This window comes from Camponotus vicinus, unplaced genomic scaffold (genome assembly GCF_025532165.1).
Source record: "Camponotus vicinus isolate PSW18456_S1 unplaced genomic scaffold, iyCamVici1.0 SCAF_3, whole genome shotgun sequence".
NCBI lineage: Eukaryota > Metazoa > Arthropoda > Insecta > Hymenoptera > Formicidae > Camponotus > Camponotus vicinus.
The window spans coordinates 21,838,935-21,864,714 of NW_028141967.1; the positions used below are offsets into that span (position 1 = coordinate 21,838,935).

At 39.0% G+C, this 25,780-nt stretch overlaps 1 protein-coding gene across 1 annotated transcript in view; it reads left to right on the forward strand.

Moving 5' to 3' along the window:
• The first annotated feature begins 2,074 nt into the window (after window positions 1-2,074).
• Window positions 2,075-25,780, forward strand: part of Lov (BTB/POZ domain-containing jim lovell protein) — a 135,412-nt gene continuing 111,706 nt past the window's right edge. The window contains exon 1 of the mRNA XM_083093421.1: window positions 2,075-2,586. The gene's annotated coding sequence lies outside the window, so the exon portion shown is untranslated. The remainder of the gene's footprint in view (window positions 2,587-25,780) is intronic.

The following is a 25,780-nucleotide window of genomic DNA, read 5'->3' on the forward strand; positions in this document are numbered from 1 at the left end:
ATACAAACAGATATTTTCGCTGAAAAAAGTGATTCATGATCGCGTTCTGCGTTAACAACACAGATTTTTTCGATGTAAAAAGAAGCTTATACAATTATCAGATAGTATATAATATTACATATCAATTATAGACAAAATAATATTCCAATGCAATATCTTCATAACAGATTTATTAACTGCAAATTACATGTTACTACAACGCTTCGTAATTGATCAATAATTTTGCAGCAATAATCAATATCTCATGGCAATCATAATTATTTTCACTATGCACATTGCCGTATAGCAAGTATAATCACGCATAAATTACTGTCATGCTCTAGCGTATTGTCATATGAATAAATTATAGTTGATAATAATAGCAAATTATATATTTTGCAATATTTGAAAGAATCTCTTTTTTATGTTAATTTCGCACGTTATCTAAATGATTTATATTTCTTGCATGATTTTTAATTCTGCGAAGTATATGCATAATGCAGGAAGGAATGTTCCACATACAAGTATTTTAAATACTTGATCGAGAATCGAAAATGTAAGCAATATGTTAATCAGTCATATAGTAATAAGTTAGTATTATATTATATTAATAAGTATTTTCAGTGAATTTCTTGTATATTTCTTGTATATTTTGACATTCTATGCTAATTCTACATTCTATTCTAATATGTTTTCGTTCGTGTTTGCGTCATACTTAAGCAGAGTTTATATTTTTGTCTTGATTTATATATATACAGGGTGTCCCTGAGCATGTGCTCACGCACTTGTGAGGAGGTAGAGCGCAGTAAATTAAATAAAGAAATCCTATTCCATGTAACGATTTTTGTAATAATAATAGAAATATTAATTATTGAAAGTTCATCATAGTTACTTTCAAGGTCAATTTTAAGATTGACAGAGGCACTTTCAGAAAAAACGTTTGATACAAAAGTTTCTTATTTTTTCACGTACAATTCGAATCTGTAATAAAAAGTACCATATTCCCCTAAAAAAATTCAACTTGCGATCCGGATGGCGTATTTCCGGTCGGAATCAAAAGTTGAAAATATCACTATTTCTTTATTTAATTTACTGCGCTCTACCTCCTCACAAGTGCGTGAGCACATGCTCAGGGACACCCTATATATATAATTATTTTAACATAATCGATCGTGCAATAAAAATTAGAGCGAAACGTGTTAAGCTCGCGTTAAACTCACCTGTATTAAGCGATAAGAATCTACTGATGTTCATCATTCGGCAAAACTACGATTGTGTCGTGTACGATACCTGGGTGGGGGACGCCGTATTTGTTTACATTCGCAGCTTACCGTACGTCAACATGACGCGTCATCGGTTTTTGTCCGCATTCCAGGTCATTATCGTCTAGCGTATACGCGGTGATAGAACGAACTTGCCTTGCTCTCATTCATTATATTAACCGGAACATTTTAAGATTAAAGAATTAAATTAGTATATATGTGCGTATTATTAAAACGCACAATAACGGAACGCATAGTGATACGATAAGCTTGCTTTGCCAATAACGTTACAACTATCACGGGATAATAATAAGAATTTATATTGAACAAGCAATAACGTAATCGTGCATTGAACAAGTAATTTGATTCTTTTTGACAAGTTTATTGAGGGACAACGACGTGAATATGTATACGATAATGAAACTTAATTAAACATTGGTAATGTAATCCACAGATTATCGTATCAACGAATATTCAATAATGATTATTTGAATATTTTACTTCCTGAATTAACATGGCAACACAGTTTGTATCTTTTGAATTATAAATATATTAAATAATATTTAGAATAATAAATATAATAAATAAATAAATTATGGGAAATAAATAAAATGTAGAGAAATAAAAATAATAAATAATTCCACTTACATACGCTTCTATGCGTTTGATTAATTCTCAATAGAGGATCAAGATCTTTTTTCCATTCTTATTGGTCATTCAAATTTGAAAATTTATGTCCCTAGTGAAGCGTAGCCCCCCCTGACGATGCGAAGTTAAACGCGTAATTTGGGAGATTGAAGTGAAGCGCTGCGCGAAACAGTTGCAATCGGGTATCGCGAGTGTAAACAATGTAACGTCGTATGTGCGCATCAATCTTTGGCTTGATCCTGGCAAGTTGCTGAATTCCGCGATATTCGAGTGTAACGCGCATATATCTGTCTCATCTGAGATAAGTATAATTGACGATCTTTGCGACCCATCGCTCTCACAATCGTAAATCACCTTCGTTCGGTGCTGTGTGGTGCGTGTTCGGCGTTGCCGACAAGATGGCCGCTTTTTCTTTTCCCGCCAAAAGCGTCCGCGGCGCACGAAACAGATTATGTACACATATCGTTGAGTATCGTAACGGAAGAGAAGTGTCAAATACGCGATGTCGAGCGATTGGAAGTGCCGAGTATATCATATGATACCGGGAGTGTCAAGTGCCATAAAGACTGTCATCAACAAGTGTTACGAGTGCTCCGGATCTCTCATCCTGGAGGATCATCCTGCGGATATCTCCGATCGAGATCAGACGGAAGTTGGAATCGGTGAAACGGCTGACAGGATGGCGACGCTGCAACTGGTGAGTATATTTATTGCGTCTGCATGATTTATTTCCCACGGTTATTATGTGGGATAATTGCGTCTTGCTGTGCTTGACATTGATTACGCACCTTACAATGTTTTAGTTTTCTACATTAATAAGAATGTAAAGAATGAATAAAAATCTCTCTCGTTTACAAGAAAAATCTTACTTGTTTATAAAATCTTTAATTAAAAAATTAGAATCCATAGATATGACGATTTTTTCTTACTTTTGAATAAATATAATAAATTAATTAAATAAATAAATAAATGAAATTTTATTAGTAATTTTCTGGCAAACAGATAATTGAAAGATTATGATGTTAATATAAATAATAAAAAAATATTTTAAATTTATGAAATTATTAAACGAAGAAATATACATATATGATACTATTATATTATTAATTAACGATATTCACAAATGCTTATTACATATCTTCTTATCACAGATCGATAAGTAAGCAAGTATCTAAATCATTTTTGGATTATTTTAAAAATATTTGTTATAATTTTGTACATAATTCTATATATGTTCAAAATTAATTTATGTATATTATAATTATATGTCACCATATTTTTTCCTTCTAAAAGTCGAAGTACTCTTTAGATAATATCATAGGAGAAATATTTCTAGCGTTGTACAGTCGATAATTTATTTCTACGCTAGATGGCATCACCGATGTTGTAAATAATCTATAATAATCAAAATTTGAAGCAATAAATTTGCTTGTGAACTCTAATATTGAGAGAGATTTTGTAATATTTAAATTCATAGTATCAATGAGGTAATATATTCTTATATTATGAGGAAATTTTGCAAATTCTATTCATTTTTTATTTTTTACGTACATATAAAGTCCAAAATCTAAATGCAAATTATTTAATTTTATTTTATTCATCAATCTGAATATATGGAAATAGCTTTAATGTGCAAATTATTGTTTCTTTTAAAAATGCATAATTTTTACACAAAATATAAATTGCTATATGAAATGTTTCTAGTTATTAAAATATTAAGAAAATATAATTTTCATGTATATTCTGGACAATTTTCATATCTATTGAAATATTATTCGTATTAATTCTTTATAGTTTAATATGACACTTTAATTTTTCATATTTATGTGACCAATATGATGATATACATCAAGTATTATGTAATTTTACAATAATATTAAATTGAAAAAACACATGATACACAGGAAAAAGAGAAGTTTTCATTAAGAATTTTCTATTTTGTTTATTTTTAATAAGTAATTGATGTTAATTTGATAGAAATAAATAGATATAAATATAAATATTTGTTTTTTTCTTATTAATATAATGGATTTACGTAAAATTATAATATATGTTCTTATTGATATTATATCACTTTTATTTTCTTAATCGTATATATGGATATGTGTCTAACAATAAATCGTCTAGATAATCTTTATTTTTTTTATCTAATATCTTTTCTCGTAATCGATCGCATAATTCACTAGATCAAAACTATGCAGCATTATATTCGGTTATATTTATCACATCATATCAAATGCATTATTAAAATAACGGATATATTATTAATTGACCCTATGTAACATTATAATGCATAATAGAATCATACAATACATTTTATTAAATTTTATCGCGCGAGTCTCTCTATTATTCTTTGCGGTAATTATAAAAATAAATAAAAGAATTTCTTGCTAGAATTCATAGCTAATCGGTCCATATGGAATTGCGACTCTGTTATTTATGTGTTTCCGTACGCGCTTTTACGGTAATAGAATTTATATTCCTATTTGCCACGCGATAGGATTCGCGGTGTAACGTGGATTAATCGATGCGGACTGGATCGCGGCGAAATCCTCCGTCTATCCGCTAACACTTGGACACGGTGTCAATCGAGACGATCCGCTAAACCGATCGCGTTCTTTGCCGCGTCGGCCACTATCTTTTGCATCTCGAAGACCGCCGTCGTCCCGACTCCGCCGCGTCTCATCTCCGTCGTCGCAGTCACGTCTTTCGAGGGTGGAAACGAGGAAGGAGGATGGCGAATTTACAAGAGAAAGGAAGAATGAGCTTAAAAGATGGAAAGAAGGGGGACGGGGAACGAAACGAGAGGATAGCGGTCGGGAGTGGCGCGAGAGAGAGACGCGGGGTGTCGGCGAGGCGAGGCGAGGGGGTGGGCGGTGGTGCGCGCGGGGTGGCTCCGTGAAGGAAAAGGGGGTGCACGGCCGGTGGGTCGTTATTTTTGTGCCTGCTTCGTCTTTAATTTCTCCCCACCTTTTGCGCGCCGCGGCGCTGACGCCGCTCCGCTCCGCGCCGCTCCTCTCCTCTCCTTTCCTCTCCTCTCCTCTCCTCTCCTCTCCTCTTCTCTCCTCTCCTCTCCTCTCCTCTCCTCTCCTCTCCTCTCTGCTCCGCGCCACGCCGCGCCGCGACGCCGGGCAGAGGAGCCGTGGCGCTGGTTGGTGTGCGGTTGTCTTAGTTCGTATGCATATCTCAGTGCCTCACATATTGATTCAGGGCGTCATTACGCGTCTTAGCTCGGCCCACTCCCACCACTGCTTAAACCACCCTCCACCACCCTCTTCCAGTTCTCGCCGGTCCCCTCGCTCTCCCCCCGTCCCCCGTCCTTCTCCTCCCCCCTGCCTCCCCCTCTCGCTCACGGCCCGTCGCCCTCCTCCACCTTCTTCACCTCCAGCCACCACCGTCCTCCTGTGGCTCTCCTTCGCCGACCCGACCACCCCGATCTACCCTGCACACGAACCTTTACTACCCCCCAGCTGGAAGAATCTTCTTGCAGACCGGTCCTTCCCTATCCCTCTTCCTTCCTCCCGCCCTCCTAGTTTAAGCGACACGCAAGTCTCGTCTCTCTTTCCCTTTCTATTCTCCCCCCTGTTTCGTGTGTGTTCGCGAGCGTGCTTGCCTTGGGGAACACGTGGGGCCGCGGCGCGTGTATATTCGCGTGTATATCGTCGTCTCTCGCGCGCCAACTCGCATAATCGATACGAGATTAATTTCGATCGCGATGAACGCTTTGTTTCTTAGCGACGACGAAGAAGTTTCCGAACGCTCGCGTTTTTTTGTCACGAGATAAGACATTGATATAAATTAGCGACTATTGCAGTTGACGATGAGTTACTTAAGTTAGTGTAATTTATTTAAATGAATTGTAAAATTTATCAAGTTTTTTTATTGCTTTTTAACTTGTTCGTTCTTGCAATTTAAGTTTGCATTTTGTGCTTATATGTTGATATTCGAAGATTATCTTCAAGTAATCTTTTCGAATTTATTAAATGCAATTAGTGTCAAAGAAAATTTTCATTTTTTAATTACGCTTCGATATCACGCACAAAGAGATTTTTTAATAGAAAAATTCGATTCTTTGCTGTATAGCAAAATCTTGGTCACATATTACATTGGTCGTGCAAGTTTTGATTTGAGACCTTCGACTTTAAGGAGACTTTCGTGAATCATTGTCGAGCGCAGCAAAGAGCACACGATTAACGACGAGACGCAAATGATCGGGCAATCTCGTCGAACATAAATGTGTTGATATTTATACTTAATATATTTAAAGAGACTTTTCTTTCATAGAGTAAAGCAGATTCAAAGTACGTCGACAGGTTAGCCTTGAAATCTGCTTACGATCTAAACTCTAGATAAGACAACTCAGTGGCGACTTTAAGTACTTTATAATATTCATTCTTATCGCATAGCGGGTTTAAATTTGATCGAAGTCGACAAGCGATCTTGTAGATCTTGTTTCAGTGTATTTATATTTCAAAGATTCTATGAATAATAAATTATAGATATATTCACGTAGATATACATACAATAATATTAGATAATATTAATAGAGTGCAACGCGTTATAAGATTGTTTGAGAGCTGAGAATACATGTCGCCACCTGTTGCAATTTCTAAAAAGAACGATCATGATAACATTTATCACATGATACCGTGCTAAGAATTTGAAAATAGATTTTGGATTCACGATTACATGATTTCCGCATAATTTGAATAATTTATAGGAAAAATTAAATAAATCATCAATATTTTCACTGATACCGCATAAGCATTAATTATAAGTAGATCAAGCGCACCGAGAGATACGTGAATCGTATATTATTATATGTATAGGACTCTATACACTTTAATCAATGTCATAGGGCTAAAGAACGTGAACTCGAAAAGCTTATTTAACCTGTCTAAACTTAGAATCGCGGTCGTAAAATTGTTGAATGTATAGATTACGCATTTGCATTTGATCTATATTCGCGGACACTATTGCGAATTTATGTGATATTATATGTATATGTAGGCATTTAGAAATTATACATGGGAAATTCTAAATTACTATAATATTTCAATAGAGATACTTTTGATCAATTCTAAAATAGAGAGAAAGAGAAAAACATATTTATATTTAGTATCAATTTTTTCCTCTAATTTTTTCTTTTAAAAAAGATGGGTTTCCATCGTTTTATTTTTACATAATTTTAACATATAATGTGAAATGTTTTTTTTTATTGAATCGAGCATTTTCTTGATTATTATACAAAGTATTAATTTTTATAATTGACATCCCACGATTTTTCACTTTCTACGAATTTCATGTGTACATTGTGTGCGCGGAGCGGCCGGCGCACACCATCTCACCGGTTTACATAAGTGAAGTTCCTTGGCCACCACCCTCAGTCACCACCTCTTATATACCCCTCTGTCCTCCCACGCCACCCCCGACCGCCCTCATCCTCCTCTTCCTTCTACTGCTCCTCCTCCTCCTCCCGTTTTCTGCCCAAGCGTTTCTAATTTGCATTCCCCTCCGTTGGCACTCCTCACCCCCCCTCGACTCTCCATCCGTCGTCTCCTTCGCGTCCTCATCCCCCAACGACGCCATCCGCCCAACAACCCCGTTGTCCGTCTTGCGAGGTTTCACGCACACGCATGTCCTTCGTCCGTGTATCACGCGTACGACGCGGGGATCGCGGAGATTGGGGGGAGGGAGAGACAAAGAGAGAGACTACCCTTAACTTTGGCCCACGGAGTAAGACGACCACGGGATACGAAATGAGAGTAAGAGGAAGAGAGAAACAGAGAGAGAAAGAGAAAGGTGAAGAGGAAGAGGGAACAACGAGGATGACGATCGGTCCAAGGGCTGCTGCAGTTAGGTTAGGGTTGCCTGTACCTTCTTAATACCTTTCGTCGGTGGACCTCGTGCATACTCTATACGTCGTGGTCCTAGTCGGTTTTCGGTAGTTAGGGTGGCGAGCGATTTGTCTCGCGCGAAGAATGTATAGAATGTAACTCTTTGAATATGATAATTTTTAGTTGTTCAATTTTTTTATCTAACATGCTTCCTCGTAATCGATCGCACGCCTCACTAAATCAACATTATATAACATTGTATTTATTAAACGAATCATATGAAATAACAAAAATTAAAATTACAAAAACGTCAAGTAAATGCTGTCTTGCTTGGAAATATTTATAAAATAATTGAACTTATATAATATTGTAATACATAATAAAAGCGTACATTACATTTTATAAATAAATTTTGTCGCGGATATTAATCGCGAATTTCCATCATTCCTCGAATATAACTAAGTTTCGATCGCTTTACGGACATAAAGATGCTCTGTGCTTATAACATCGACATCGATATCGCATTTTGATTCACTGTTTGCGTATTGCGGCAAAAAGTGGTGCGGATTACGGCGATCGCGTAAAGAAATCGTCTTTCGGAGAGCGTGTTCAGGATTGCTCATATATATTCCTGTATTCGATATAGCGTTGATATCAAAAGCAAATTTCGGGTTTAAATTTCTGAATCTATAGCAATTTCCAGAAATTTTTATGGAATGTTATAATTGGAAGATACGGAAATTATATGTAATTATCATCAATGCAATTTATGATTTTTTATAATATTTATTAGGTTTCTTATTTAAAGGCAGAGCATATTGCAAGGGAGAATTAAGAGTTAACCATTCCTCCTCGTTATGAAACAAACTTTTCCCTCTTTGAATTTAAATATTGATATTAGAGTATAAAAGCTAACATCTTCAGATAGACGATGGACTGTTTCATGAGTAAATTTACGTGTGAGCAAGAACTATGCATTATCTGGAAAATTAGTAAATATTAATAGAAAATATGGCTTTGATTCAAATTTTTTTTTTTTTATATATGTGATATAAAGATGTATTTAAAATTAATATATAAGATGCTAAATAAATAACTATCAAAAATATGTAATGAAATTATATATCATAACTAAATTATACATCATTAATTTTGCATACAGTTGAAATAATTTTCGATTAGTTCGTTTATTCGTGTAATCCCTCTGTCGTCGACAAAGCTCTCTTAGGAATAATTAATAAAAACGCGGCAGGTTCTGTGCAACTCGCGAGCGACTTCTAAGAAAAGAACTCAAAGTAAGATGGTCCCGATCAGTGGAAACTTTTCCTCTAATTAAGAAGACAATGTACGAGTCCGTACAACGCAGCGGGCTAAAGACGTCGCGCTTTTCCCGGCAGGACAATGCCGGCAATGAAGATAAAGAAGGGTCGTGGCAGGCATAATTCCGAAGTGCGTTAAGAGATCCGACTGACTGACGGATCTGTCGGGGATGGATGGCAGTAAGGGTTACGAGCATCACTCATCAGTAGCGGCCATATTGCCTCCCCGGTACCCCCCCACGGCACCCCCTCACGCGCGCGAGGAGAACGCGAGCCCTGATAATTCCCCAACCCCCTTGGCACTCTATCTCCCTTGCGTTCCCTCTTTTCACCCTTCTTCCACCCTCTGTATCCCTCGACGCTTCCTCTTCGCGCTCACGCTCGCGCTCGTTTGCTCGCTCGCCATCCTCCTCCCCCCCTTCCACCCTTGTGTCTTAGTCTTACTGGTTTCTTCTCCTTTTCTCCCTTCTTCTTCCAACGGCGCTTCTTCTTCTTATTTGAACCCCCGACGCGCGGTGCCCGGGCTGCTTAATGAGAACCTCCACCTCTTCGTGCCACCACCACTACCACTACCACCACTTCTACCGCCGCCACCGCCGCCGCCGCTCACTCTTGGCCATCCCCTGGCATCCCCTCGCCAAGCCTGCCCGTTCTCCACCGTCCTCTCCTTCCAACTGGCAACGTGGGGTTCAGCCGACTCCCGCCAACGAACTGCGACCCCTACACGCGGCCGGCTCGCCACATACGCGAGACATTTTAGATTTTTAATATTGATTGCATTGCGGAGATGAAGGTTTTTCTCCTTGGAAATTTGGGCATTTTCATACGTGGGTTTGGAGAAGAAATGGTTCGAGGAAATTATTTCGTCGGGAGGGATCGTTTTTCGGTGAATTTTAAATATTGCCAAAAATCTCTTTTGTTGCGAGTGAATAGTAACTCAGTCTCTGAATATGAATTTTCATGTATTCGATAAATAGAATTTTTTAAATTTGTGATACATATAATCACAACATATATATTGAAAAACTACTTTTTGCTATTTAATTTTAATTTATCATTGTTTTCTTCTCATCTGAATATTTGAATATTTTTATACTTGCCAACTTTGTGTGTGTGTCTGGCCGCAAGTAGAGCAGCGTCATATTTGTCCTTATTATCCGCTACGTTCTTCGGGTATATTTTTATATATAGATTGTATAAAATAATAAGAGAGACTATAAGAGAGATTTATAAGTTCGCACCGCAATAAATGGAAATAATTTTTGTTACTTGTGAAAGTAGTGGCGTTGGATACATATCGCTGAAACTTGTCTGAACTTCGAGGCGCGAATGTATGTGCCGAGATAGTTTGAGTCTGTAATTAACCCTTGCCAACTTAGCGGTGCCATGTGGAATCATATAGTGTCCTATTATCATTCGGAGTAAATTTATGAAACAAAGCTATTTATGCGTTATGTATCGTTGATAAAAATCGACTAATGACTTCATTAATCGATATTTTAAAATTTATTTATGTCGCAAAAAACATGAACATAATTATTATATGAATTATTTAAGGATCTATTCTCAATTTTCGTGACAAATCCTTTAATAAATTTTACACGCACACACGTGTGCGCTAATCTTTCTTTAGAAAACTATTAAAATTAATATCGGCAATTTTAGAATGTGTCTAGAGTATCGTTACTTTGAAAAAGTTTTTTATTGAATATTATACAGAGAAATGTGTTATGCGAAAACTTGGAAATTGTCAAGCGCGATAAATCCAATTAAGCATTACAATAGCGACAATCTTTGACATCGGATCACATTATATAGACGTCCGCGCAGCGCAATGCGACCTCATTGCCAAGCGCTGCAGGGTGACGCATATTTAAAATGGACACGATCGTTGACTTTCGACCTCCGTGATCAATACGGGTTCCCTTGTACATTAAATTTAGTCTACGAGGGGGAGTTATTACCGTTTCGTGTGTAGTTAACCAAATCGGAGTTCCAATCTGATTCGTATGTCCTGACCATTGATTACATCCGGACGAATTAGGTCACATGTAAATGAATGTCGTAAATCTGTCCCCACTCCTTTTCGATTTTTTCGGGGATTGTTCATTGGCATACTCACCGAAATTAAAATGTTGCGCGATAGGAACGGGTTGTGCGTGAAATTAATGAGCCGAAAACGCAAGTGTGTGTGTGTGTGTATCTCTGGAATCGCGTGTTTATACGTGTGTTTTGCGTGTGGGTGTAACGACAACGTAACTCGGTTGCGTGTGTGTATATATCGATTGCCGGCCAAGTCATCCCCCGTTCTCCTCCCTCCCTCCACCCCCTCCTCCCCTTGCGGATGGTGCACCCGCCTCGTCCTCCACTACCTATAGTAATTATTGTGCTCCTCCACACATGTGTGTATTTGTCGTGAGATTTCGCGCAGGATGGTATGCGTGCAGCCACACCGACTCATGGCCCGCGTCCCGCGTGTTTGTGTGTATTCGAGTTCCTTACATGCCTCGTCCGATAGTCTCCGCATCGGGGAGCTCCGGCATTTAACGGGTGTCATCTTGTAAAGCGTATTCGCGCGCGCTGCCGCCGGCGCGAATCGGCCGCGAATGGTGTCGATCCATCGTATCGATCGCTCGCGACGGCTGTTGCGGCGGACGTGTTCTTTTTCCGCCTCTCGAGGAACTGCTACTTTTCCGCGGCGGGCGTTCGGTTTCCTGCGAAAGGAAGAGGTCTTCGCCGTCGTGGATTGCTCGAGTTATCGCCTCGTAGATAGAATCATGGCAGCGGCGGTTATTGCGGATTTACTCGTTTTGTGAAAAAAAAAGGGTCGAAGAGTTTCTTACGATGGCGGCTGCGATGAAAAATCTTGATATGCGACATGCAAATTGATTCAGGATTTGTAAGATTAATGCTTTCTCATTCTCGCATAACAGATTATTGTGCGTCTTTTACCGCGCACTCTCGTAATTTTTCGCTCATAAATAAAGCCTCTTTTAAAATGCGTTTAACGTTTACATCAATTATACGTTATTCTTTTTATTCGTCTAAAAATAGTTTCTAAAATATGTAGCAGGGAAAAAAGGTTGTATTTAAAAATAGATACAAGTATTTCAACTTATTTTTTATCATATTTGCAAATTCTATCTTCAGTTCTACAAAATGCGTTTAATATTATAACTTTAAACCATTTAAGTGTTTAATTAACTTAACTATGATTTTAGAGATCTTTATCTAATTGTAAGTTATGCTAAGTTTGGAATCTGCTATTTCTTAGCTTTGTCAATATACATCTTTTGCAATGTCCTACGCTTAGAAAAGTCTCGTACATAGACATTTTCTTCAATATATATTTCTAAAAAATACTACATACGTAAGCGTCTCGGTTGGTTATAAATAGAATATAAATACGATCTCCGGCAAGTTACCGAATTAACACACCAGTGTCTAAGTAGTCGCGCCACCTGATAGATCAGCCCGGCGCTAATGTTCTTGTTCGAAATAAATGGTCAGGCGAGTGAGCGCGCGCGCAAACACACACACACACACATATATATATATACATGTATACATACACGAACGGTGGTGGTTTCTAACTCCTTAGCTGAGTCTCGGAGCCCTGTGCACGCACATACACACGTACACACGTACACACGCACGCGACACGGCAAGCCACCCTACGGCGTATGTTCGTCCGTATCTTGGCCCGCGCGCGCACACGTATGATATTCACTCACACAATGCGCGTGTGGGTTCACACACAATTTCACCGAGTCGATGATACACGCGAGAGTCTAAGCTACTAGCGAGCGCAAGAACATCTCCCGGAACCCTTCGCGCGCGCCACCCTCGCGCAACCACCTCGTCCATCCTCCCCCTCGGACACGGACCTTAAAGGAAGAGGATGAAGCGGGTGAAGTGGTTAGAAGCCGGAGCGGACGAGAAACGAACGGACCGACGGACGCGGGACAGAACGCGCGGTATATAGCGAACCCTATCTTGCGACACACAACCACAAGTCATCCTCCTTCGCTTCTCTCTCCCCCTCCCCCTCCTCCCTGCTCGCCTTCTCTGTCCTTCCCCGCGCGTACCTTGGTCGCATTCTCAGCCCTACGGTTCACCCTTGACTCACCCCATCGCCACTTCGACTCTACTCGGGTCTCCCTTACTTGCTCTTTCGGTCTCTCTTTGGTCTCTCCTCGTTTCCTTCTTCTCCCTTCCTCCGTCTTTCCGTCTCGTTCCGTCTCTCACACTGTGCCACTTCATCGTGAAACCTCGAAGGCAATCAATCCTCCGCCTTACAGCACACTGACCACCTTCCAGGAAACTTCCGTCGTTGCGGCGGGGCGAGCCTCCAAAAGAAACAGACGCTGAATTTTTTGTGCGATTTGCCCTCATCGACTAGTTAGATGAATTATTCCCTGGGATAATTAATGTCCTGATAACGTCGTTTTGTCGCTTTAATTATGCGCATGTAATTTTAATCATTACCTCAATGGCAATTGATATATTTTATGGATCATAGTACCTGCCGTAGAAAAAAGTAAAAAAGCTAAAAGTTGATTTTTTAAAAACCGTAATTAAAGGAAAACCGTAATTAAAGGAAAAAGTCTTATAAGTATTATTTTGAATTATATAACTCTCTCTCTCTCTCTCTCTCTTTTTCTAAAACAAAAAATCAAAGATCCGTTTCTTGCAACAATTTTATTTTACTTTTTTATTTTTACATACAAAAGCTCGATCATGAAAAACGCTTATAAGGTGCTTTTAATTAAAAAAAAAAAATGATTTTTTTACAATAGTAATTTCTTTCTACTGGAAGCGTGATGCGACTGTCACCTAGTTAGAAAAGCAACATTTTCGCTGTTGCACTTTCTTGCTCGAGTCTTGCGTCCGATGCATTTATTTTCTTAATTCCGCGTACTGCGCTCCAGTATCTGCCGCTCTCTTTCCCTCCTCGCGCCTCGAAGGCAATCGATTTAACGTCTTATAGCGTGCTAACCATCCTCCGAGAAAATTCCAGCAGCCGCTTGCAACTGCGGGGTAGATCCGACGAAAAAGAATCGCGAATGCTTAATCGTGCGTTCTACGGATACGACGAATTTGCATTATTTCGCTCCTCCGGCATTGTTTTAATCGATCTACCGTCTCACGACTACACGTTTTCGCGAAAGTTTCACTCGAGATGAATCTGCTAGCGAGAAGTCGTGAAATGTTAATCGTAATTCTACCGACTGTTCCACTGTTGACGATGCATTGTATTAGGAAATTCGCTATTCGATTCGAGGGACGAGGGCGTCGGAGTATCGAGACAGGCAATGACCGCAGCGAGTATTGTTTTTCCAATTTTTGCATATTTCCCTGCAGCGTCACTTTGCATTATCTTCGCACCGTCTCGCGGTTAAAAGTTTCGCAGGCAATTAATCTTTGGCTGTACAGTATACTGACCACGTTTACAAGAGAACTTTCACTATATTACAATGTATAACCGACTATGCTCCCAGAAACTTCCACCCGATTGCGCGTGATGGCTTGATCCGAAGAACAAAATCGTGAATGGTTAATCGTTGGTTGCGCCAGCGATAAATTTACATTACATGGTGCTCTCAACGTCATTCTGACACGAAAGTTTGAAGTTACGGGCTAAGTTGTATTTTTCAAAATTATATCCGTTTAAATAATTGCGCCGAGGCACGCATCACATATATCCGTAGTTTTGTTCTAATAATATATAATCCGTATTATACACAAAGTACCCTCAAATTTCTGCTATAATAACTTGCATAATAGCGTGTAAATCAGACAATCGCATAAGAAAATACATTAAAATATATTGAAAATAGTATTTAAATGAGGTGAAAAGTTTTACCGATATGTAAAATGTGTAAATTACTGTTGCTATCATAATTACATTTGAAATTTTTTATTTTACGAATATCGGCTTATTTACAAGTTTTAATCGACGATTAAATTAAGATTGACTCGTCTTCTTTTTGTCTCCTCTCTTCAGAAAAGATGTGTCCTTTACGATAATCTTGGGACAATACACACAAGGACGAGCATTGAAAATCGTCGATTTATAATTTAAAGATAGTTCTTCAATCAGAACTCGGGGTAAATCGCGGACAGTTAATTCGTTCGGCTACCCCAGCTCCTTGCGGTTATTTCTGCGGTCATTTCCATCTCGCCGCCAAAGGCTACGAAGTCAAATCGGGAACCAATCAATACCGATAATTAATTAGAAAAATTGGAGAGAAAAAAAAAAGAAGTCACGAGAAACTCGAGAGCTCGAGCGCCGCGTTGGAAAAATTGCCGCAGGCTTTCGTTTGACTCCGCATCGCCCCTTTCCACCCTTTCCTCGATCTCTCGTCCTTCTCGCGTTCAATCCTCCCTTTCTGTATCCGCGGTATCCTTCGCGCGCTCCTCCACTTCTCTTCTTCACCGTCGGGCTCATCTCTTACGGCGCACTCGTGTTTTCATGCCCTTTTGCTATTGAATAAATTAACGTTTTCAGTTTGCCGATATTCTGAGGAGACCGAGCGTCGACGAACGCGGCCGAATGCTATATCTTTCGTTCTATTGGAATGAATGAACTTCTTTTTCTTTCAAAGCCAAGTCGAGTCGGTCGGTGGCCATCGAGCTCATTCATCCGCTAAAATTCTGGAGGAATTTTAATAACTTGGATTCGTGCTGATTAAAACGGAAGTCGCGTCTGCTACCGAGCCGACGGCAGCGGCGGCGACGGTAACTTCAGGCTCTGCGATATTTTGCTTTTGTACGTTTATGTCCCATAGATGTATCGAAGTTCTTTTACACGCATTTAACAAGAGTTTGTTTTTATCTTCCGTTGGACTAAGTTGCTTTACTCGCGGATTCGGTTTGTTTGGAGAAGCATGGTATAATAATCAATTTTCATAACATAATGTTAATCGTAATATCAATGCATGCTTGCAATTGAATCGATATGATGTAAAGTTCCTCTGCCTTTTAAATTGTTGGATAGGTTTATTATGTTCATAGTTTATATATTGTTAATTCTGGCTATCAATTTAATAAGATATTTTACTAAACTAATAGCGATATAATTGCACAATGATTCTTCGGTTGTAAGAAATATTGTATCTTTTGAAATTTTTAATATTTTTTTTAATATTTTTTTCATATGCATAATAATTTATTTAGTTTTTTTTTGTTACTAATCATGATAGAGAAATATTAACTTTAATGATATTTATTTACGATAGAAATATTCTTTTTAAATATCAATTAAAAATTAACATCATATTTCTTATCATATATGCATATTATGCAGAATAATTTTATACAAAATTTGTACATATATTCGTCAGGTCTTTATAATTTTCTTTTTGATTGGTGTTATTGGGCAAATGACCCCACCGTGCCTTCTCGTCCATTATAGACTACGTGACTTTACGACCGCATTAACCATTTAATTCCACTCTACAAGTAGTATCAGCAGCACTATCGCCACCGACTGGCACTTCAGGGTGAGGGTGTCATTCGGTCTGCTGGTCTGTCGGTCTGTCGGTCGGACTAAGGGACAAGGAAAGAGCAAGAAAGAGAGAGAGTGAGAGAGGAAGATAGAAAGAGAAAGAGAGAGAGAGAGGGTGCATGGCGCACGTCCACTATCAATTTATCACCCAACCCTCGGCAACTTTCCCTCTCAGACCTCATTCTCGTTTTCCCTCTTTTCTCGGGTCGTCTACCCCCTCTTTCCTCCTTCTCGCGATCCGCTCGACGGTAGGGGGAGATGGAGGAGGCGAAAGTAAGCGAGATGGAGAAGAAGACAGAGTGAGAGGTGAAGAAAGAACGACGAAGAGAACAAGAGAAAAAGAGAGAAATGAGTCGAAACGACCATGACCAGCGCAACGTAGCGATGGTCAGTTCGGGGCCATAGGATCGCGGTTTCTACAGTGTCTTACTGCGAGCGGTGCATTCACGTTTCTCCCCTCTCCGTCCCTTCGGCAGTCCTCACGTGCATGCTACGAATGCAACCTGCTACACGCGCGCGCAACTGTGGCATGCACGTGCAATTCTCGTCGCCGGTGGATGTCTATATAAGTCAATGTCTTTCAATCGGGGAGATGCTCATTAGTCCGAATGAATATTAATTAGCTACATTCGACCTGTCAGTACATCGGCATTATGTCTATTTCATGCGATTTCTCATTCGAGAGGGAGAGTCGTCACGTGCGCGCGAATTGAGAATCATAACTGAATATGTATTTAAGTCGTACTTGATCAAGCAATATTATACCCTAATCAGGTGCAATAATCTACAAGCGAATTACATTACACACGCGCTTTAAATCTCTTTAGATAGGTGAATGAAACGTGGAAATTTCAGAATACGAGTGCAGTAAATCTGGACATCAATTTTACATTAATTTTTTTTAAATTTTGCTTTAAATATGAGATATCGTATTTAAAATGAATTTTATAAATTATGAACTCTTGAGTTATACTCTAAACATATGAAAAAAGACACAAAAAGAAATAAGCACACACACACACACACACACACACACACACACACACACACACACACACACACAGAGGAAATATAAGAATCCAAATCACAATATATATTGATGCATAATACGTTTATTGGAATTTTATCGGTGCTTTTTACACTTATAAGATTTTTTTCTTGACATTTTTTATTGTGTCATGCAGTGTGTCATACATTATTTTATTGTGTCGTGCATTATACACAATGCTAATGATGATTAATAGTAAAGAGAAATCACGTTGCATTGTTGACCTTTAGCATAGATAGCTTACAAGCACATGTAACATAAGATGCATATCCAGATGATCAAAGTATTAGTATAAATAGTATTTCTCGCAAATACTCGTCATTTTTCTAAACAAATATACGTGTCACAATTTCCATTTATTTACAGAAGATATATGAATTTGCTTCAGCAGAATTCAGCAGCTTCTGAAACATTCATGCAATATTTGCTAAGCTTGAGTATGTAAGCAAAAAAAAATTCAATTTAATTAACGATTAATCCATAATATAACAAAGAAAAGCAAAGCCTCTGGAGGGAAGCGTATATTAAAATTTACGTACATAATATAACACTTTGTCACAAAAAAAACATATGATAATTATATATTTCCCTCAAAGTTATACATATATTACACACACATGCACGTATCACTTTCAAGTAATTTCTCCTCAAATGAAACTGTTTATTTAGACATCAGTATATGAAATGTGTTAAAGTTGGCTCCTGCGATTTACCAACGTAATGCTAATTAATTACCCCAGTGGAAAAGAAAATGAGATCTCGTAAGCCTCGACCCTCTGGCAGTGAGCAAGATTACGACTCAACTCCGGCGGAAGGGTTGCAGCCCCGGTGCTTGATTTTATTGCTCCCCCCGCCCCCCGACCTCTTTCCCACACCGTTCCTCACCGTCCAAGATCCTCATACTTCATCACATCCCTTTCTTTTTCTTTCCTTCTTTCTCCTCGGTTATCTCTCAACCTCCATAGTTGAAAAGTTTTTCAGTATCTATTTATATATATATATATATATATATATATGTACGCATGTATGTATATATATGTATACATGTATATGTGTGAATATGTATATGTTTTGCACGTTTTATGTATCGCTTAAGGCCAAACTGACCCAATGATGACCGAAAGAAAGTTCTTTTTTGTATCAAGGTCAAGATAAGTTTTTTTTTTAATCATCTCTTCGATATTTTTAACATTATTCGATTCCGCGAAAATTTGAAACTTGTACGGTTAATGTTGCATTATATAAAAACGAAAATTTAGATATTTTAATGGTTCAGGAAATGTGAAGAAATATGATTTTTGTCTTTGCAGAAATAATTATGGAAATTAATTACCTTTGTCAAGATTTACAAGGATATGAAAAGATCTCGGCGTATAAAACTAATTTTATAGTTTGACTTGTTTGCGTGGATATATTTTACAATTACCTTTTCCTTAAGGCAGTACCTTTCTATTTTCAGATTAATGCGCCTAATCACCCTGTTAGAGCGTTCTTTGCACATTCTTTGCGCTCTTTGTGTTGTCTTTAAGCTTTGCTTTTACGTTCGAGTTAACATGTCCTCATGTTAACGCACTCTTTCTGTGCTAAAAAAAAAGTACGGGTCGAAGCCAGATATTAATTATTAATAATCTAACATTAATGTCGATAATTGTTATCATTATTATGTCGCTTGTTTGGCTTAAAGTATAGCAAATATTGTATTTAGAAGCTGCTTCATAAGTGGTAGAAGAACGAAGCCCATCTTTTTCGTGTCATTTTATTTTCCATTTATATCGATGATATATATATATATATAATATGTTGTGTTATCGTTATTTCTTTCGAGCGCACGATTTATATTTTTCTCTCTATAATTACTCGGTTCTCCAATAATCATCTAGAAATGCGCGATTGCGCGGCTCGATTATAAATAATTCCGATCTGTTTTTATCCGTAGCGAAATCATTAGTACATGAAAGCGTAGCCGCTCGTCCTTCCTCGTTCATTTTTAATGGCGGATTTTCTCCTTTAACATCTACAAACACTTCCGTACCCCACCGCGTAATTGCAGGACCTACTGAAGGTAAATGCACGTGAATGCAACGAAATCCGTCCCGTCGTCCGATGGAGGAAGAATTTCCGGAGGATTGGCGGAGGATGGGTGGTGAGATGGGGGGATGCGGGGGGAAGGAGGGGATAGAGACGGCGTAGCGCGTTGGTTGCTCCAAGAAAATTAAGTACCGCCTGGTAATTTGAAGTATTGATTTTTATAGCCTCTCTCGGTAGGCATACATTAAAGTTCTCCCTCTTTGTCTTCCACCCCACGACATCCACCCCTTTGCGAGCTACCCTTCCCTGCGGAGGCGACACGAACGCGGCAGTGCCTGGCGATCGTCCGATTTTCTCTCTCTTTCTCTCTTTCTTTCTCCACTTTCAATCTCCTCTTTTACCCTGTTGATGAAAATTCGCGACGATACGTGCTCCTTGCACAGTGCCTCACGTCAATTAAGCGTTTCTATACGAGGAAAAATTAATTTACGTAATAAAGCACGATCCGCCAGCAATTAAGCAAATTCGCCTTCTATTCACGGGACATCGAAAAAGAAAAGAAAGAAAAGAAAGAATTCATGATTATGTAAGTTCTCGAAGTAGTTGATACTTCTTTTTACTTCATGGAGTAATTTAATTTAATGGTTTCGATATGTATGAAGATATTATGTATATGTATGAAGCACAATCTATGCAATTTGCAACCATCAATTAAACACGACCCTGGATATTCTTACGCGAAATACGTATATCGAGGATTTATGTCTTTTATATGTATTATGAGTTCATAAAATGTCAAGATTAATCTTTACCTTTTGTAAAATATCACTGTTAAGTCTTAAAAGGATCGAAATTATTCCTCACATACGACACTCGTGATATAGGAAGAAGGAGGCTGTGAAATGAAATGGATGGCAGTGAAGTTACGGTAGAGAACGAAGAAGGTCAGGGGTGAGAAGTTCGATGGAAAAATGGTCAGATGACACGTGATCCGATGTTAAAAGACGGGGAAAAGGTCGCGCGCGCGGAAAGCCGCGAGCGTAGAGGCTGTACACGGTCCGTTTACTCTTCCTCCGTCTCGATGTCGGTATATGGAGGCAAAAGGGAAAAGAGAGAAGGGAACCTCTCTCCCGTTCCCAGTTCATATGTGAGCGTCGATTTCGCGGTCCGCTGCGCCGCGTGAGTGGTTTGCCTGCCGCTTAAAAGATCCGAGACACGGTCGTAGCGATGGGTACTCGGCACCACGCAAACCCACTCGAACAACTCGACGAACGATAAATCGAACTTGTAGACACGATCGTTATTAACTTGTCTCAAGTTATCGAAATTTTTCAGCACAATAGTGTGCGATCAAGGGTTCGAGAAAATATATTAATTTACTCACGCGAGGAGGCGGAGATATAAATCTAAATTTTTGCAAAGGAGATTAAGGTGCTTCATATTATTCACATTTGGTATAATATAAGTATTTTTATATTCGCGATATATAATTTAACGTAAAAAATAACATAAAAATAAAACTTTCTTCGCGTTTCTCTTGCGTATATTCACAGGTTTCACAATTGACAGTTTCGGTAGTCATCGAGCGGTTTCTTGTAGCGCTGGAAAAAAATCCAAGAATCTATGATCTCGGTGTTTGATTAGGAGTCGCGGTTTACCGAGGCCGGTTTCACCCGCTTGATCTCGTCGCAGATTCCCCGTAATTGAAACGCGCGATTCGTGTGCTCGCTTCGGCCTCACGTTTTATCCAATTCCTTACGCGATATATCTCAATTATGTCACTGACGGTCCTCACGCGAGAGTAATAATCTCGTGGACGTCGGTCGCGCGACAACGAAGACCGGGGCGGCGTGCTAATTACGACACCCTTAGTTAGCGTGCTTATCGCCGGACGACATTAATCGCTCGCGTGCCGCGGGGTCGAGCCTCTCTTTTTTTTCCTTCCTCCATGACCATTAATAAAGCGCAGCGGCCGCGGAGGTACGACTGTTTATTCGTGCGAGTTCTCTGTTAAATCTGAAGTGTCCGGGTTCCTGAAGCGTGCATAAGCCCGGACCTCACGCTGGCCTGGCATCAACATTTTTTACCTCTCGTCCCGTAGAATAGGCACGCCGTACGGAGCTCGGGTAATGATGGATTCGAACGAACGCTCATTTCGTATCAACGAACCATTCTCCTCGCGACATTAAACTCGGGTTTGATCTCTTATTTTTCAGTAATTTTTACATATATGACACATATAAGTTTCTGATAAAATATAATTATTATATTATAATATCAGTCTCTCTCCTGAGAATAGAGTCACACATGATTAACTTTTCCTCTCTTCTTTGATGTGACAATTAATTAAAATTTTTAAATACTAGAAAGAAATATAGAATATTGAATTCGCGTATTTTATCCTTTTTCAATAATATAATTACGTAATTATTTAAATTGTTATGCATAAATAAAATGTGTTATTAATTACGGTATTTCATCGATAGAATAGCGATATTAGGATAAATTAAAGCGGCAAGTAAATCTGAAAATCGCGTTCCTTGTTGAACGCACGTGTGTACATCGCGTGAAAATATATAACGCGCGCAAACTGTGTGCGAACGCTTCCACTTTATGAAATTCCATTTTATAGTATCTTGTCGGAGCCGAGGTCTTCGATTTGGTGCTGAGAACTGAAGCAACAGGTGTGACGCTCTAGCCTTTACGTCGTTGCCTTTAGAAGCTCAGGTAATACGTACGTTGTCGGGGCAAATCATTTTAAGAAATCTTTTATTCACCTTGCCACTATACCTATGTATCCGGTATCCCTTTATGCCAGTATATACATTACGCTCCGCGCACCATGACTATAAACGTTCTATCTCTCTTCAAAATTGTACATTCCGCCTACAGATAGACTCTACGTGAATGAAATCGCGATCTTCCACCGTACAACTATATATCGAATATCAAACGAAAGAAAAAATTAAGTAAAATAAAATTTTTCCGATGGATCTTTTCAACATTTATACAACTTTTTGATTTTTATCGCAAATACTTTTCTTCTCTTTTGCGTATAACGCAAAAGAGTGATAGTGCCCGTCTTTTGATCTTGAGGTTAGATGTCGCACCTTTAAAGGGCAATTGGTCACGAATAAAGCGTACCATTATTCATGTCTTGAGTCATTCTGTTTACAGAGTTCCCTCCAAATTGATGGCTTCGGATCGGTCGTGTTCCCTCGCTAAGTCGGCTATCTCCGTTAAATTCTCACGTTTTGAATCAATCGTGCAGTCGCTCTAATCTCGCGTGCGACAGCCGTTTTCGATCTGTCGACTATCACCGCGGCGGCGGCAACGTCGTCGAGAGAGAATTTCGTCGTTTCTTTCGATTCGTCGAAAAATCAGAGTCATTAATAGCGCGACGTGCAACAGGAAATCCGCGTTCTTGGCGACGAAAAAACCCGTCATCAGGCGACGGTACACATAACCGCGAAAGAAATTGCCGTCATTCGCAAGTAGTAATCTTTCCGCCGAGGCAATATATCCATTATTTGCCGACGTGGTATTTTGTACCGAACTGCGTGCTGCGCGACTTTCGCAGCTTCCTTCTAGTCTCCCATCCCATCTCACGCCCATTTTCTCATCGGGAAAACAAGCGTACTACGTATCTCGTAATAAAATTTCTCACGCGAATGAGAAAATGCATGCGAGATTTATCGTGGAAATAACATATCCAAGTGACATTTGAGAAATCTTCTTAAAATAAACATAATTTTCTTTTATGTTTCTTACTAATATAATTACGTTCCAACATTTTAAATCAGTCTTTACTCCTACAGTAAAGTGCTAATATGCGTATAAACAATATTAAAAAAGAAAGCAGAGTTCTAATTTTCATCCTTATTGCATGATTTGAAAGAAGGAAAACAAGTGCTAGTTTTCCTTCTTTTATAAGATTTTTTTTAATACTTTGTATCCATAAAATAATATAATTCAGGTTAAATCTACATTGAACGTGGTTTTAAATGCTCGTTAATGCATGTGCATCGAAAGATTTAGTCGCAAACTGGCCACGTAGCTTGTTACACATGCACAAACGTCGTAGACACACATATATACATACATGTGTTTGTATAGGGGGAGGTGGCACAGAGCAGGTTTTCGAGCTGATATCATTTATATCTCCCGCGGCCACGACCCGGAGACCTCTCGCACCTCGGCGTTTCCCCTGCGGCCCCCTTATCCACGGGGATCGTCTACATGATATTTATACGCTTCCCTCTGATTTTATATTTGGATACCGCACGCGCGCGTCTTTTGGGTGTATCTCGTCGAGATGTTACGCGCGTTTACACGCCGGCAAATACACACCATATTTACCCGCGATATGTGCGAGACGAACCACGACCGGGATAATTTAACACCTGAAACTGAGTACAACCACACGGGCGCGCGACGTGAGGGGCAATTACGGTTCTCACTGTATGTTGGCACGCCAAGCGTTACATCGGTGTAATATTGTGTTGAATGAGCAGTGGAAAGAGGGAAAGAGAAATGTACTTTCCTTCTCTCCGACAAAAATATTTTTTACGTCAAAAATCGATTCCTCCTTAGAAATCAATGTATTTGTGTAAATGCCTGATGATGTATATATTTAGTATTCTTTATTTTCTTCCAGTTTTCTTTAGTATTTTCTGCAGACCGCATCATTCACTTTTTAGCTGTTTTTCACCGCAACTTTCACGATTCTGTAATTGTGTTTTTTTACGCGACTTCCATGGCGTGAATAATTTCAAAATTCATGCATAAACAATCGTAAACGAAGTACTTTAAATATTTAATTGGAGCGGAGTAAATTATACATCGGTAAGGAAGATATGGTATATGCAAAATTTCTCTTTTTTTTTAAAACAATGAAAATAATAAGTACACTGAGAAAAATCATTTGATTGATTGTATCAACAGGACGTATCTGATAGAAGACATTTTGGTTAAACCAAGCAGAATTTCTAGTTATCATAATAAGACTCGATTTTTTATAACTAGAACGTTTAATAGACTTTACTACAAGGATTTGGTTAGTATTTTCTAGTTGGATCTATAAAATTTCTTGTTATATTAATTAAACATGGACAGTGATGCCATTTTTTTTGTAAATTTAGTATTATTATCAAGAAAATTTGGTAAATTTAACAGGAAGAAATTAATCATACTCATCTGGTGATTTCTAAAGGAATTCTGATTCGTCCATTTTCCAACAAACATACTGATTGAATCTACCAGATTTCTAATTAATGCAATCAGATTTTTTCTCGATTACTTCATAATTAAATAAATCAAAACGATTACTTCATTTTTTAACATCGTTGCGATTCCAAGCATTTCGTCACGATTATCCGAGTCGTTCCTCTCCTCCTCGAAAGGAACTTACCGGATGTAGCTCACGCTGTAGCTCAACTCTGACTTTATTCGAGCGCTAGAATATCGTACGATTGCAACGCATCTTTCGAGCGCGTCCGATATGCAACTGTGTACGCTTTTAACTGCGATAACCCGCTAGTTGGAATTTCAACTCGGGTAACGTAACACCTGAAACCCCCTTTATATACGCGTTTCACGTGTGCACGAATACTCATGCGCGCGCAATAAGCTGCGGGCTTCGAGGAAGCCAGGGCTGGGTGCATCTCCGATACAAATGCATCTCGCAAATCTTGGAGGAGGAAACAATACGGAAGCGGAATCGCATTAAATCTTTACAGGATCGATACGTAACGTTAGGAATGCAAGAGTATAAAATACAAAATTTTGTTGCTAAAAAATCTTGCTCCTAATTAAAGTATCGTAAAGGATCTGTAGCTGAATTTGGAAGCAAGGTACAAGAGGATACGATTATTCAGATCGGTATCTTTTCTAGTAAAATACACAATCGAAAAATCACGGCGCACCCAGAGATTACAGTCCATTTAGCCTAATGGTTAAGGCAGCCCTGCACGTAGGGCGAGCCGCGGGAGAAAGATGAGGCCGTGTCCGCGATCGTGACTGCCCGTGACATACACGCTCACGTTATACATACATCTCTCCCCGTTGCTGCCGCGCCATGGGATCTTCAATGGGAAAGAAAGAGAGGGAGAGAGGAGGAGAAAGAGGGAGACGAGGCGTTCGGTTACTTA